Source organism: Rhinatrema bivittatum, chromosome 4, assembly GCF_901001135.1.
Source record: "Rhinatrema bivittatum chromosome 4, aRhiBiv1.1, whole genome shotgun sequence".
In the NCBI taxonomy this organism is placed as follows: domain Eukaryota; kingdom Metazoa; phylum Chordata; class Amphibia; order Gymnophiona; family Rhinatrematidae; genus Rhinatrema; species Rhinatrema bivittatum.
In genome coordinates this window covers 429,219,915-429,237,033 of record NC_042618.1, presented here as the reverse complement: position 1 = coordinate 429,237,033, position 17,119 = coordinate 429,219,915, and the positions used below count along the sequence as shown (strand labels likewise).

The following is a 17,119-nucleotide window of genomic DNA, read 5'->3' as shown; positions in this document are numbered from 1 at the left end:
GTTGCACTGCATAGAGTGTCTGGCTTCTTGTGGTTTCTAGTTCAATTTTTGTCTGCGCTTTTCAATTTCTACTTTATGCTTGCTCTATTCTGTATTTGGTGAGGGTCTGTTTATGTTCTGCATGTGTGACTGAGGTAAGGTATTTTCCTAATAGAAAGTATATTAGTGTATTCGGGCTTTCAGAGGGTCAAGCCCACACCCAACATATATCATAATAGGCCTAATATCATATGGGTTCCAAATGTCTTTTTTGCAGGGATTTCTGGTTGGCAGCATAGCAGTGCATGCAAATATAATGTAAGTGATATTTTTACCTCAGAATACTGTATTTTGATATTTTTCATGTAAAATATGAATGCATAACTCTTAACTGTGTGTGTGGATTGGAGCAGGTGAGTTATGCAAGGCACCTAATAATCTTGCATCAGCCATGGGTTCAGGGGGGGGCAGAAGATGTCAGTTTTTAAAGTTTGTATTACTGAAGGGAGCTGGGTTTTTTTGGTGAGCCTGGGTCAGAGAATGAATGAGCTGGGAAGGGGGTGGGGGGCAACACAGTAATTATTCACACAGGGCAGCAAAAAAGCTAGCACCGGCTCTTGATATAAACAAAAGGTCTAACTTATAAGGGATATTTAGCAAGATAGTCATCCCTGTATATCTTCAAATAAATCGTTAGCTGGATAAGTCTTATCTGGCAAACTTTAGACCTGCTATTGAGCTGGTCTAATTTATCCTGTTACCCTAACCAGGTACGTTTAAATATCGTTACTAAGTTCACTGGATAAGTAGCTGCTCCCTAAAATGCCCATTTCCCGCCTACCACTTAGCCGGATAAGTACTTATCCAGATAAGTGGCAGACGCTAAACACAGCCAGATATTCAACAGCGCCACTTAGCCAAAGAAGGCCTTACTTATCTGGCTACATGGCGCTGAATAGCAACCTTTTTCTGTTTTATTCTCCGTTCCTTTTTGGCTCATTCCTAAAATTTAATTTGCTTTTTCAACGCCTGCTGCACACTGTGCTGAGGATTTCAAGACATTCTCTACAAGGGTGGGTGGTGACGCCTAATACGAAACTCAGCATTGTGTTCCTGTAGTTGGGATTATTTTTCCTTAAGTGCATCACTTTTGACTTTTCCACATTAAATTTCAATTGCCCTACAGATGCTCCGACTTCTAGTCTTGCAGTGTCCTTCTACAGTAGGGGTGTGCATTCGTTTGCAATGTATTGGCAATCTGCAACATATAGGGCCATATTTGTTGTATTTGTGGGGAAGCGAAACGTATTGCGATTCCCACGAGTACAACAAATCTTCACCGAATTATTCGGCAGTCTAAAGGAGCAAATTTAAACAAAACCCCAACTGCGTGCTTGCTGTGGGATGCTGAAGAAACACTGTGTCCCACAAGTTGTACTGTTATTGGTGTTATTGGAAAAAGCAATAAAAATTGTTAAACATAAAAAAAAACCCCACCCTCCTGACCACCCACCCCCAAGACTTACCAAAACTCCCTTGTGGTCCAGCGGGGGTCCGGGAACCATCTACTGCACTCATGCCATCGGCTGCCGGTATTCAAAATGGCGCCGATAGCCCCTGTGACATAGTAAGGGCAAAGGCTGATGGCGCCATTTTGATTACTGGTAGCCGACAGCCCGAGTGCAGGAGATCGCTCCCGGACCCCTGCTGGACCACCAGGGACTTTTGGCAAGTCTTAGGGGGGTCGGGAGGGTCCCCCAAGATTTGCCAAAAGTCCCTGGTGTTCCAGCAGGGGTCCGGGAGCGATCTTCTGCACTCGGGCCGTCGGCTGCCAGTAATCAAAATGGGGCCAATAGCCTTTGCCCTTACTATGTCACAGGGGCTATCAATGCCATTGGTCAGCCCCCATCACATGGTAGGAGCATAAGATGGTGCCGGCCGTCCATTGATCCTACCGTGTGACAGGGGCCGACCAATGGCACCAGTAGCCCCTGTGACATAGAAAGGTCAAAGTAAGAGAGAGAGAGAGAGATCACCTGCATGTGTGTGTATGAGAGCCTGTGTGTGTACGAGACAGCTAGAGAGTATGCATGTGTGCATGAGAGCAAGCGAGCCTGCAGGCGTATGTCAGAATCTGCGTGTGTCTAAGAGAGCAAAAGAACCTGCATATGTGTGAGAGTCTGTGTATGTACGAGAGCAAGCCTGCATATGCATGAGAGACTGTGTAAGTATGAGAGACCGAGAGAGCCTGCATGTATCTGTGAGTCTGTGTTTGTGTGAGAACGAGAGAGACTACATGGGTGTGTGAGAGCAAGAGAGCCTGTGAATGTGAAAGCATGTGTGGGGAGGGAGAGAATAAAGATTGTGAGACCACCTCCCCAAAACCACAACAATCTGTGGGTGACTGGAAATCAAAAGATCCCAGGTATGGAAAGCTGGAGATTTTTAATCCTATTATTTTAAATTTTGGGGTGATATTTCATGTGTCTGCTGTTTGAAATATTTGGTGTTTGGGAAATATTAGAAAAAACATGAGTTATTTTAATTACTGGATATTCATTGGCTGTTGCCTGCTTAACATATTTATTCTTTGTATTAGTATGGTTTTAATATTATGAATGATGTTTTATATTTCTTGACTAATGCTTAATGTTTTATGAGGATTGATGATGTTTATGTTTTTCCATTGTTGCACTGCATTTAGAGTCTGTCTTGTTACAGTTTCCAATTCAGTTTTTGTCTGCATGTTTCCAGTTATACTTTATTGTTTCTTTATTCTATATTTGGTGAGAGCCTGTCTGTGTTCTGCATGTGTGACTGAGGTGAGGTAATCTGCTAGCATGTAGTTTCTATTTAGGGATCTTAAGTTTGGCTTGTTCTGTTTTCCTAATATCAGGTGTATTGGTGTTTTAGGGCCTGGTGTAATATTTGCAGTGTTGCCTTTTCATAGGTAGAGATGTTACTGTTTGAGTGCTGGCAGTTAGTGCTATTTTCGTACAGGAGGTTTACTATATTGTAATTCATTTTACTTAAATCTATCTGAGGGCTGACATGCTTTACAATAGTCCCAAAAACATGGGTGCAGGTGTCTTTTTTTGCAGTTTTCTGTGTGGTACTACAGCAGTGCATGTAAATGATATACATGTTATAAGTGATATTTCTACCTTAAAACACTGAATATTCTTTTTCATGTAAAATCAGTTACTATAAGTGCATATTTTAAAATTATTTGTGGGAAGGGTAGGACCAGGAGTGTGTGCAAGGCTGTAAGGTTCGCCTATGACACCTAATACCCTTGCACCAGCCCTGGCTGCATTGGATCCACAAGAGAAAGCACGATTCCATCTGGAATCTAATTTTCTCTTTTTATAAGCCTAGGGAACAGTATAAGTTACTTCTGGTCCCTCTTCCCCTGGAGTCGGTAGGCAGAGTAGAGACGGGAGAACCATAAAAGCAGCAGATTGTGTAGCCTGCAGTCATTGGGAATGCACTAAAGTGGTGGAAGGGTGGAGGAGAAGTGGAGGCAAGTTACAGGCACAGGAGGGAAGGAAGGGAGTAAGCCAGGAGGAAGTGCTTGTGCACTGTAAGGTAGGTTTCTGACTGAGGTGACTGTATTGAGCTCTGAGAGAATCAGCTAGCTGTGGAACCAGCAAGTCTCCTAGAGAAGGAATTGGGAAAGGGAGGTCTGATGCAGAATGGGGAAGGGTTAGCAGCAAACAAGAACTTTTCACCATGATGCAGCAGTGCTGAACTGGGGGGCACTCACTCACTGTGTGAGCACACAAGCAGCAGTACAACAGTAGAATGTCAGAGAGAGTGTTTGTGTATCTGTGTTAGAGAGAATGAGAGGGAGACACACACCCATACTTACTTTATCTGTGAGAGAGAGTGCGAGTGTGGGTATCCTTCTCTCTAGCACAGGCGCACACACACACACCCACACCCACACACATTCTCTCAGTGTGTGGGTGTGTCTTTGTGTCTGAGAAAGAGTATGTGTCTTTGTGGTTGTCAGTGGGTATGTGCCTATAAAGTTTCTGCATTCTAAAAATCTGTTTGTGACTGAGCGTTTGTGTGTCTGATACTAGCTGGTAGTGTCATTAATTGCAACTGGTTCAAGGGCCAGACCAGGAATCCAGGATATATCTCTATAAGAGATATAAGCAGATGTGTAGAGGACCCAACAATCTGCATGGATGGAACAGGGGCTGCAGCTCTGCTGCTCAACCCTGGTCTAGAATGTGTCAACTTTATTTGGACAGGCCCGGCGGGACCGGGTGTGCATACTGTGCATTTGCACGGGGCATCACAGTTGGGGAGGGCCAGCAGTAGCAGGAGAGGCTGCGGGGATGCTGGTGGAGCCTAACCCGCTGGCAGCTGAAGAAGGAGAGGCCCGTCTTCTGTTTATGTGCACGCGTGCCCACCTGCGCACAGCTTCCTCTCTCTTCTGCCCAAGCAAGAAGATTAGTGGACCATGATGGAGCTTATCCCACCAAAGCCCGGAAACAGCAGAAGACCATATGTGTATGTGTATGAGCTTGTATGTGTATGAGTGAGTGAGAGCTTGTGTGTATCTGAGTCTGTTTGTATGCATGTGTGTGTGTCTTTGTGAGATGCTATGTGTGTGTGTGTCTGTGTGAGAGCCTATATGTGTGCGTGCGTGTGTGTGTCTATGTGAGATGCTATATGTGTGTGTGTGTCTGTGTCTGATCCTGTCTGTGTGTGTGAGAGCCTGTGTGTGTGTGTGTCTGTGTGAGATCTTGTGTATTTGTGTATGTTTGTGTGCCTGTGAGAGCCTATCCATGGGTTCCGGGGGGAAGGGGGTATCAGTTTTTTAAAATATTGATTGCAGGACGGAGCTGGGCTTTATTTGATGGGCCCGGGACAGGCTCATCAAATGTATCTTCATTTGGACAATTAATTATTTATTTCTACCCTCTGTTTCCTGTCTTTCAGTCAGTAACCAATAGACATGCTGCTGAATTTTGTACCAGCTGAAGCCATAACCCTTTGAACACATTGCAATAATCCCACCTGAGCATTACTGTGGCTTGCATCACTGATGCAGTATCCTTTTGCTCGAATAATGGATACATTTGTTATAACTGCTGTAAATAATAAAAATAATTTCTAGCTCCTGTAGAAATCTGACTCTCTAGGGTCAAATGTGAATCAATTTTTACACTCAAACTGCACTCCTGATCTTTAGCTGCAATAGCAATTCCATCCACATTTACTGAAGGGCTCAATGTTCATTCCAGACCCTTAGGATGTCTGTTTTCTGAGGGTTTAATTTAAGTTCATTGTTATTCATCCAAACTGTGATAGCCGAAAAACAATGGTTTAGTATCCCTAAAGCTTCAGAGTGCTTTGGAGCGAGGGGGATTATAATGCTGAATATCATCATCAGCAAAAAAGCAATGATGAACTCCAAATTCTTTAATAAGGTTTACCAGAGGATGTCCATATATATTGGATAACATTAGCGATAACACTGTGCCCTGAGCGACTCCACAACATAAAGGATGTAGCAGAGAATAAACTGATTTCTCTCTAACACAAAGGAGCCAAACCAGGTAAGGGCTGATCCCATTACCCCCTTAGGGGAAGGCATTCTAATAAAAATCCAAGATGCACTGAGTCAAACACTGTGCTTACGTCAAAAAGATCTGAAACAGAATCACTCCTTTTTTCAGTTCTAGCTGGAAATCATTCATCAGCACTGCCAATACTGATTCGGTACAAGAGTAACATCTACATCCGGACAAATAAGGACCCAGGACATTTTGTTACGGTTCTGGCCGCAAGCGCCGTGACCAGCCCCTTACCTCCGTGCTCCTGGACCTGTTCCCGCTTCTGGAAGCCGGGTTTGTGGCTTGTTTGGTGGCATCCCAGCGGGGGCCGCGCCGCCGGGAAGCCTCCCAGGGATGCCCTGCTTCTAGGCACGCGCGCCACTTGGGCGCTTTTCTAGGCCGTTTCCCGCCAGAGGTGACTCTGCCCAGTTCCTGACGTCAGACGCTGCGGCCTTGATAAGCCGGCCGCGGATACTCAGTCTTTGCCTTGCAACAGGTTTACCTCCTGGTTCCCTGTTGCTTCGTACCCCGGAGTGAGCTGCCTCGGTGCTCGCTCCGTTCCTGCTTGCCTGCTACAGTACCTGCTTGTTTCCTGTTCCTGCTTGCCTGCTACAGTATCTGCTTGGTTCCTTTTCCCGCTTGCCTGCTACTGTACCTGCCTGGTTCCTGCCTGCCTGCTACAGTTCCTGCCTGGTTCCAGTACCCGAGTCTTGCCACAGTTCCTGTCTACTGCTCTAGTCTGGTTCCAGTTCCCTGTCCTGGTCATCTACCCGCCTAAGTCCCAGCGGCCGGGCCCCTACGGGCTCCTCCCGGGGGGGCTTCGGCTTCCAAGGGTGAAGCCACCTAAGTCCCAGCGGCTAGGCTCCTACGGGCTCCTCCGGGGGGAGCACCAGCTTCCAGGGTGAAGAGCACCTCTACGTCCTGCCTGAACATCTGCCTCCCTGCCTGCCACATACTAGAGACAATGAACATCTTTTCCCAGTCTCCTGCAGGTCGGCCCAAGGGTGCACTAAATTGAGACTCCATAACACATTGGGGCGGATTTTAAAAAGCCCTGCTCGTGTAAATCCCCCCGGATTTACGCGAGCAGGGCCTTGCGCGCCGGCGCGCCTATTTTCCATAGGCGCGCCGGCGCGCGCAGAGCCCCGGGACTCGCGTAAGTCCCGGGGATTTTTGTCGGGGGGCGTGTCGGGGGCAGGGCCGATCGACGCAGCGTTTTGGGGGCGGGACGCGGCGTTTCGGGGGCGGGCCCGGGGGCGTGGCCATGCCCTCCGGAACCGCCCCCGGGTCGCGAATCGGCGTGCCAGCAGCCCGCTGGCGCGCGTGGATTTACGTCTCCCTCCGGGAGGCGTAAATCCGTGGACAAAGGTGGGGGGGGTTTAGATAGGGCCGGGGGGGGTGAGTTAAGTAGAGGAAGGGAGGGGAAGGTGAGGGGAGGGCGAAAGAGAGTTCCCTCCGAGGCCGCTCCGATTTCGGAGTGGCCTTGGAGGGAACGGAGGCAGGCTGCGCGGCTCGGAGCGCGCCGGCTGCCCAAAATCGGCAGCCTTGCGCGCGCCGATCCTGGATTTTAGCAGATACGCGCGGCTACGTGCGTATCTACTAAAATCCAGCGTACTTTTGTTTGCGACTGGTGCGCCAACAAAAGTACGTGAACGCGCAGTTTTTAAAAATCTACCCCATTTTGTCTGCCAAAGAGGACTTACGTTTTGATAGCTACTGCTTTTTCAATTAAGGTAAACAAGAATGGGAGGTTTGTGATGGGGGTTGATATTTTTGTCAAAACTGAGTTTAAAAAAGAGGCACAATTCTTTTACTTAGGATAGCATTTATAGTACTTTCTTCCATACTAGCATTAATTAAGCCAGAAGGACATGGGTCCCATATGCAAGCAGTTGTATGAGCTGACTGAAGAATAACACTAGTCACTTCTAAATTAATCTCTCTTCAAAATCTGTATTTAGGGCTTCTGCTTTTAGGTGCTTATAAATTGTAAATTTAGATGTTTTTTTCCAGCTAATTATGGATTCCTTGGGGGTACCAAAAATGGGTGTTTATCATTGTTTTTGTGGCACAGGTACTATTGTTGGGTATCTGTTCTGGTTGATTCAAATACATACATTTGTACAACTGAAGAGTCATTCGAATGGAAAAGGCACAAAAAACAAGCAGAGGATCCAGGGTAGGCAAACGAGGGGTTAGAGAGTACTAGGGGGTGTTTATCTGGTGTTTATCTAAAAAAACACTCGTTTTTTGCATTGGGGATGTTTTATCACAGTTTATCGGTTAAAAACTAAAATCAGAAGCTCTTTCTGTATTCATATGGTAGATCTTGTAGGCTCATCTATCTAAGATGGTGGAGTACAAGGAGGAAGATGAAAGCAACTGTCCTATATATGGAGCGACATCTTACAAGTGGTCACACTCTACAGCTGGCAACTGGGATATTTCCTTAGTGGTGAGGATAGAAATAACTGCACAGAATGGATGGACCAATGGGTCTTTTTTGTCATCATCTATATGTCACTAGGTTTACTGCTATTACAGTAACATTGTTAGCTAGAAGCTTCCTTAGTTATGGGAGAGGACAGAAATGAGGCAAATATTAGAAGAGTTGTCAAGTATGTAACCAGTGATTTGTCTTGGAGTACTTTTTATATCAGGAACAAATGGATCCACATGCGCGAGTTCAAGAAAGAAAATTAAATTGAGATGGGCTTGATGAAAATGTCAGAGGGATGATGATAAGACTTGCAGTTTGGACCAAGGTAGCTCTTTAGATGAATCTGATTTCCAGTTACCACAGAAATCTTACCGCAGAGCTCATCAGCATACTATGACATTAGTGAACACCATGCATGTTAACAAGCATGCTAAGTTTGAAAAGTTACTGAATCAGCCTCTTTGTGATGTATAGTCAAAAGGACAACATGTGGAAATTGTTCTAATTCAATGAGCTAGATATGACTGCAATAAAACTTAGACCATGTAAGATTTACCATACTGGATCAGACCAAAGTTCCATCAAGCCCAGTATCCTGTATCCAACAGTGGTCCATCCAGGTCAGAGGGTCTCAAAAAGGTTTATAGATTCCATGTTGCTTATCCCAGGGACAAGCAGTGGATTTCCCTAAGTCCACCTTAATAATGGTTTATGGACTTTTCTTCCAGGAACTTGTCCAAACATTTTTTAAATCCAGCTACACTAATAGCTTTCACTACACCCTCCGGCAACAAACTCCAGAGTTTAATTATGAATTGAGTAAAAATATATTTTCTCTTAGTTGTCTTAAATGCATAATAACTTCATTGAATGTCCCCTAGTCTTTGTACTTTTTGAAAGAATAAACAATCAATTTGCGTTCCCCCGTTCGATTCCACTCATTATTTTAGAGATCTCTATCATATCTTCCCCTCATCCATCTCTTCTCCAAGCTGAAGAACCCTGTCCTCTATAACCTTTCCTCATAGGGGACTCGATCCATCCCCTTTATCATTTTGGTCACCCTTCTCTGTACCTTTCCTAATTCGGCTATAATTTTAGAGATGCAGTGACCAAAACTGCAAACAATACTCAAGGTGGGGTCACACCATGGAGCGATACAGAGACATTATGATATTCTCTATTTTATTATCTCTATTCCTCTCCTAAAAATTCCTAGTTCATAAGAAATTGCCATGCTGGGTCAGACCAAGGGTCCATCAAGCCCAGCATCCTGTTTCCAACAGAGGCCAAATCAGGCCACAAGAACCTGGTAATCACCCAAACACCAAGAAGACCCCATGCTACTGATGCAATTAATAGCAGTGGCTATTCCCTAAGTAAACTTGATTAATAGCAGTTAATGGACTTCTCTTCCAAGAACTTATCCAAACCTTTTTTGAACCCAGCTACACTAAGGGGTAGATTTTCAGACGAGCGCGAATAGCCTACTTTTGTTTGCGCTCCAGGCGCAAACAAAAGTACGCTGGATTTTAGTAGATACGCGCGTAGTCGCGCGTATCGGCTAAAATCCTGGATCGGTGCGCGCAAGGCTATCGATTTCGTATAGCCTGTGCGCGCCGAGCCGCGCAGCCTACCCCCGTTCCCTCCTAGGCCACTCCGAAATCGGAGCGGCCTAGAAGGGAACTTTCCTTTGCCCTCCCCTCACCTTCCCCTCCCTTCCCCTACCTAACCCACCCGCCCGGCCCTGTCTAAACCCCCATCCTACCTTTGTCGGGGGATTTACGCCTCCCAGAGGGAGGCGTAAATCCCCGCGCGCGAGCGGGACTCCTGCGCGCCGGGCCGCAACCTGGGGGCGGGTACGGAGGGCGCGGCCACGCCCCCGGACCGCCCCGGGCCGTAGCCACGCCCCCGTACCCGCCCCAAAAACGCTGCCGACACGCCCCCGAAACGCTGCGACGACCGGGCCCGCCCCCGACACGCCCCCGACACGCCCCCCTCCGAGAACCCCGGGACTTACGTGAGTCCCGGGGCTCTGCGCGCGCCGGGAGGCCTATGTAAAATAGGCTTCCCGGCGCGCAGGGCCCTGCTCGCGTAAATCCGCCCGGTTTTGGGCGGATTTACGCGAGCGGGGCTCTGAAAATCCGCCCCTAACTGCATTAGCCACATCCTCTGACAACAAATTCCAGAGCTTAATTGTGCATTGAGTGAAAAAGAATTTTCTCCGATTAGTCTTAAATGTGCTACTTGCTAACTTCATGGAGTGCCCCTTAGTCCTTCTATTATCCAAAAGTGTAAATAACTGATTCACATCTCGTTCAAGACCTCTTATGATCTTAAATACTATTATATCCCCCCTTGGCCTTCTCTTTTACATATTCCTCCCTTTCACTGCTGAGGCTCAGAATGCTACTTTTGAAATCTCCTTCTATCACTAAAATATCTAAAAAAAATGTCTTGTCCCTCCGATTTACCCTATTTGTTATTTTTTCTTCCATTTGAATTTTTGCAATCTTGACTACATTTCCAGCTTCTCTTAGCTTTTCTAGATACTGTTACCAGTCTTCCACTTTCTGTGATCTGTTGTAGTTTATGAATGCTAATCTTTTTTCCCTAACATTTTCAGCTACTTTAGAAACCCATAGCTGCCTCTTTTTCCTCTTTCCTTTATTTACATCCCTAACAAAATGTTTAGTGGCCCTGGCCCTTATATCTTGGAGCTCTTCTTAGGCTATATACTATGCCCAATACTGGAAATCTCTATGTACCAGCAGGACAGAAGATTTTAAGAGATCCACTTAATTGTGTAACTTTATCTCAACCAAAGTTATTTCACTTGTCATGAGTTGGCAGATTACACACTGGTGTCTGTATCACAAAACAGCAAGGCATGTGTGTGTGGCTTCTGCAGCCCATGGTGGGGCAGTGTGTGAGAGAGGGGTCATTTGCATTGTTACTGCTGCTTGTGCTGTTATTGTCGGGGGGGGGGGCAGGCAGAATAAATGTAAGATTTCAGTGCTGTCAGTCCGGCAATTTTCATCAGCAAGAGTTCACTAAAAGCGAATACATTAAAAATGAAACCAGGAAAACAAATCTAAGAAAAACACATACACAATGGAGAGGGAGTCGATGTGCAACAATCAAAGAATCATGAAATTTCAATCAATTTTTAAAAGCACGAAACAGCTATAATTACCTCCACAAGGCCCCATGACTTGTCTGTCAACAAGATTAAACACGTTATTAATTGGAAAGCAGTACCTGCAGCTGTCATATTCCAGTCACCGGGAACCCAGCGTGACTGATACCATTTTTAATTTCTGTTTTCAGAGAGCCTTTTGCCTGGCTTCTCTTTGATGTATAGATTATACATGCCTGAGAGATGACAACTAAAAACTCAAGGGCCAGCAGAGATGCCCAGTAATTTTCTTCACAACTCGTCACCACGCCGAAACAGTCACAATTGTTTGGTAATCCTAAACTCGATTTCGAAACTGAATGAACTGAAGTAAGATCCTCTTCTATCCTTGCAAGGCAAAAATACTACAAAAGAGCAGGCGGTGTGTGCAGGGCTAGTGCTGGCATCGGGGTCGGGCAGTCTAGGAGCGAACAGGAAATCAAGGGGTAAGTAGCACCGATCTACCGAGCTCTGTACTGATACAGGAAATATGAAGCAGCAACCAGAGGCCAGACAAAGCCAGTTCCTTCAGAAAGTGGATAAAGATTTTCCGTGCAGGATTCGCTTCTCTTTAGTCCAGGACAGACCTCACATTTTTCTCTCCTTATTCAGCCCAGCCTCAGAAACTAGTGCCTGGCATGGGACAGGTTTTTCCGTGGCATATGAGCCATGAGTGACTGGTCTGAAAGGTACTGTGTGCAGAGCAGCATGTAACAGGGCATCAAAACCACCAGCACCTCTAGCATTTGTCTGGCTTGTACTGCATATGATACAAATTACGTTTATTATAATAATGCCACGTCTTTTCATGTAATTTATGATCAGCTAGCCTACAAATATTTGGGGCGTTTATTATCTTTTGATATTTTTTCACCCTCTTTGGTCTTTTTTGTACTGCATATGTACAACCGAAGAGAATTCTGTTACTTCTGTACTGACAAACCAAAGGAAAGAGGAGATGACAGAAAAGAAGGGGAGATGAGAAAAGAGGAAGAGGAAGGGGAGCGATTAGAATGCATTTGCAATAGTTCAATCCAATGTTTTGTTCAGAGAAGTGCCATATTCAGATTCGCTGTCTGATTCTGTTACTGATAGTTTACCTGAATCTTGTTGCTTTGTGTCATGCAATGCAAGACTATAGGCGGCTGCTCGCTGAGGTGACAGCGCGCAGCGTCACAGACCTGGGAGGAGGGAAGAGAGGCTGCAAAGAGCCTGAGGTATTGCTCCAGGCATTGACGGATTTACCAAAAATTGCATTCATCCCAGAATGTAAAAAGATGAGGATTGCTTGGAAAATCATCTGAAGTTACAGAGGTGCATATTTACATATTTCTGAATCAAGTTCGCACAATACAAAATAGATGGAACTGTACACTCTCCGTTTTAAGTCCCACGATCAAAGTCCCTGAATGTGCTCCCTGTGGCACTACCAAAATCTCCTGAGCTGGGTTTCCAACCTTCTAGCTCATGACCATGAGGCTCCTTTATTTCTGTAATGTAATAACCCCTACAGCAGTGGTTCCCAGGCTCATTTTGAGGCTCCCAACCAGATCCAGTTTTCTAGATAACCAAAGTCGAGTGTAAAATGGTATTGGTGAGGGAGTGATTCTGCAGTGACACCACTCAGGCAGCTATAACTAAGGCTGGTAGGGACTTTCTCCAGGTTCTTGGCAACAGGACTGTGACTGAAATTTGGAAATGGCAGCATCCTTCCAACAAGCCATGTCAGGTATTTAATTAATATGTCATGCAAGCAATACCAAACCTCTTAAACCTAGGGGAAATGTTTTTTTCCTCTGATCCAAATATTTATTTTCAGAATGTCTCCAAACAATGAGAGAAATTCATGTTCTCGTCCCTGGAGAAGGAATTTACAGGAAACTTTCCATGTGACTCCCTCAGTACCGGCACCCATCCATTGGCACTTTATCTAGCTTGCTCATCACGCCCTTCCTGTAAGTTCTTCAGGGTAAGAACCTACCACCCCCTTTGCCTGCATGCTATTGGGTATCATGGTTACAGCAAGATAGTATGTCTAGAGAATTCTCAGGCCTCTTCCTGTGCTGAACAAAGCAGGTGCTTTGTTATTAGCCATAGTAATTGAAGTGATGCTGCCCAGGCCTTTAAACAATCCTACATAAGGTGGTTCCCTGTTATTAGCAATTCCCAGCAATATCATAGTCACAAAATTATACTTATCAAGTCCTACCTGCCTCAACCAACCAAAACGGGCAAAGGCAAAAAGCAGGGAGAGACTGACTATTTTGAGGGGTGCTTTAATAGAGCTTGAAAAGCTTTGAAAAATAACCTTAGTGCTTTTTGTTTTCTCTGTCTGGTTTCAGCCTCGAGCACCTGACCCCTCTCTATCCAACACAAGCTGAGGGATGTTTGTGTACAGCGACAGCTGATGAGAAAATCACCCAGTCCCTCACTCCCATCATCAGATAATGCACACAGAAATCCTGCAGAAAAGGATAGCTATAAATGTGCCCTTCTAATATACAGTGTTTATACCAACCGATTAACTCATGCCTATGAAAGAAAAAAATCAATCCCTCAGTCACATTAGTATTTTGGTGTTATGGTTATGTACTTAAAATACAATGAAAGAATCAAAATAATTTGATTTTAGCCTGTCACCTAATAGGAAAACAAAAGTGCAGATCAAAAAGAACTCACTTAAATAATTTTCAAAACTACAATAAATAAGCAAAGCATTCTCACAGGGTATAATCATACATTTATTACTCGCACTTATCTTCAGATCAAGGCAGGGAACAGATTAGCATTCATATAATCACAACCATAAAAGAGAAAACATACGACTAGACAAGGCAGCTACTTTGATGACCATCATTGTATAACTGAAACCCATTAAGCAACATATAATGCCTATTCTAGTTTCCTGACATAGAGGGCCAGCAATATAGATAACTAAACTGGATTCTTCTAACTAATAACTTCAAAAGCTTGTTTGAATAAGAAGGTTTAAGCTGCTTCACAAAAGTCTGTGTGCATGCCATTGAGTGCAGTGGCTTTGGAAGGGAATTCCAGGCAATGGGTTCCTGCCCCTGAGAGCAGTGGGCTAACTATGGGAAAAGGTTGTGCAGACCTTAATGCCCCGGGGTGGGGGGGGAGAAGGGGGGATTATAAATACATATGGCACAGATCCAAGGGGATACAATATTACTCATGGTCATGGATATAAGCATGGCCACCATGTATTTAATCCTACACTAGAGAGAGCAAAGAAGGAGTAATGCGATCTCGTAAACCAGAACCAGTAAGGATGTGCGCGGCTGAGTTCTGAACAGTCTGCAAAGCTGTTCCATGGAGTGTTTTCCATTCATCAGGTACTCCTATCCATTTAGAATCATTTCACACCCAGTCATATACATTTTTCTCTAAGAAAGCTCAAACGAGTGCTTTAGGCTCATGAAATATTCCCATCACTTGATAATCATGTCAGACCCTGTCACATAAATTTTTCTTTAAGAAAATTCGGCAAATAGGGAAAGCATGCAAAGGCATGACTTTGAGAATGCTTTCTAACATAAATTTGTAGTAGAAGTGTTTGGGTTATTTGTTTGTGTGGGAGTATAAAAAGTGTGCATGTGAGATGGGTGAGCATAGGAGTGTGTGCATTGTGGGTTTGTGTGTGAATGGGTAAGAATGTATGGATGATATGTGGCAGGGGGAATAGGGGGACAGGTGGGTGGAGATATGTACCAGTGTAAATGTGTGTGTCTGTGCATGGGAGGGTAAAGGGAATGTGTATATGTATGGGTGTGTGGATTGTGCGGTTTTGCAGTTGTGTGTGCTGAGGTATAGAAATGTGTGAGAGGAGGGCTAGGTGGCAGGTGAGTGGGGGAGTAGGTGTGTGTGGGCATAAGGGTGAGTGGGTGGGTTTGATGTGAGATTTGTGGGTGTTTGTGGGATAGTTTGGGTGTGTGAGAACAGGGTGTGTGGCATGGCGGAAGATGAGGGCAGCGTAGAGTATGTTTGTATGTGTGATGGAGCTGTGGGTTATATGTGTGTGTGATGGGATTGTGTGTAGGGGGCTGTAGGGGAGTGTGAGGGAGTGTGTGTGTGTGTGTGGTGGGATGTTTATTATTGTAACTGATATTTATGCTATTGTTTTTGATGCTTTGCTTTTTGATGTATATGTTGTTATATATTTGTATATATTATTGTTTTGATATTCCTGTTTGATGATTATGTTGATATATTTGATGAATGCTACTGTATTTGATTGCTATGTTGTAAGCCACTTTGGGTCTCTTTTTTGGAGGAAGGTGATGTATAAATGGAAATTAAAATGAAAAATATGTGATGGGGTTTGAGTATATTAGGTTACATGTGAGGTATATGCAGGAAGTGTTGGATGTAGGGGGCATTATGGGGGTGTATGTGCCATGGAGGGGGCATAGTGCAGAACCTATTTACAGAAGATGTTGTCAAGACAACTAGCTTACCAGGTTTAAAAGAGGTTTGGACAATTCCTGGAGGAAAAGTCCATAAAACATTATTAGCCAGGGAAAGCTATTGCTATTCCTGGACTGAGTAACAGGAAATAGATCGACTTTATGAGATCTGCCAGACACGTGCTACCTGGACTGGCCACTGTCGGAGACAGGATGCTGAGCTCAACAGGCATTGGTGTGACCCAGGATGGCATTTCTTATAAACTACAAGTTATGAAAAGGCTCAAACCACTCCTCCACTTCCAGGATTTTAGAACTGTCCTTCAAGCCACGCTCTTCTCCAAAACTGATTACTGCAACGCTCTCCTCCTTGGGCTCCCCATCTCTTCCATCAAACCATTACAGATGCTCCAAAATGCAGCGGCTAGAATCCTAACCAACACCAACTGGGGAACACACATCACCAACCAAGCAGAAAATATGAAGCAGAACACACATCACCCCCATTCTCCGGGACCTTCATTGGCTGCCAATAAAATACAGAATTTTACACAAGGCCCTCACCTTAATCCACAAAACTATTCACAATCAGCAACAACTAGACCTCCAGATCCCACTCAAATCATACTCTTCCTCAAGACCCATCAGAGAAGCGTATAAAGGCACCCTGCAAGTCCCCCCTACGAAATCCACATGTCTATCAACCACCAAAGAACGAGCATTCTCTACAGCGGGCCCGGCCATTTGGAATAACATGCCCACTGACCTCAGGCTAGAACCCTGCCCTCTAACCTTTCGGAAAAAACTTAAGACCTGGCTTTTCCTCCAAGCCTTCCCTTAACTCTCAAAACCATCAATACCCGACCAGACAAGACTCCACCTTCCTGACTAGGTGCCCCGCCTAGCTTAAACGTTATATTTATGCATCTGTTTAATTTATTCAGATATACTGTCCTTTACCTCTGGCTACCTTAGCCACACCAATTTCTACCTCCTTGTTATATGTAACTTTCGCTTCTTGTTAAATGGTTGATCAATGTTATCCCCCTTGTTATATGTAAACCGATTTGATGTGAATTTTTCATGAAGGTCGATATAGAAAAGTGTTAAATAAATAAATAAATAAATAAATAATAAATAGATAAATATCTGAGCATGTAGTGTGTGTATATATGGGACTTTGGAAGTATGGGGAAGGTTGCATTGAAAGTGCTCCTTCGCCAGCTGCTTCTGTTATTTTCCCTGTCTCTGACTGTGGTGTTCTGGGAGAAAATGCAGGAAGAGTGGAAAGGAAGAAGTGGCGGTCAACATTCTGCAGCTCTGCCAGTTTCCCACAGAAACCAATGGGGATTTTTTTTTGAGACTTGGTTCTGTGAAAATACTGACCCAATGTTTCTGGTTTTCAAACTTGTCTGAAATATTCACATTGCCTTCCTGCGTGCCAGGTTTGATTAATTTCCATCCCTTTTTTGGAGAGCTGTTGTGCCTAAGGACAGACAGACATTCTGTGTGTTGGAAAGCATTA

The 17,119-nt window shown here is 44.7% G+C and overlaps 1 long non-coding RNA gene across 1 annotated transcript; it reads left to right on the top strand.

The window, feature by feature from the left end:
* The first annotated feature begins 11,289 nt into the window (after positions 1–11,289).
* LOC115091290 lies at positions 11,290–15,892 on the top strand. The gene is made up of 3 exons (XR_003856664.1): positions 11,290–11,616; positions 12,305–12,484; positions 13,513–15,892. It is a non-coding gene; the product is annotated as an uncharacterized LOC115091290 (long non-coding RNA).
* The last annotated feature ends 1,227 nt before the right edge of the window (positions 15,893–17,119 follow it).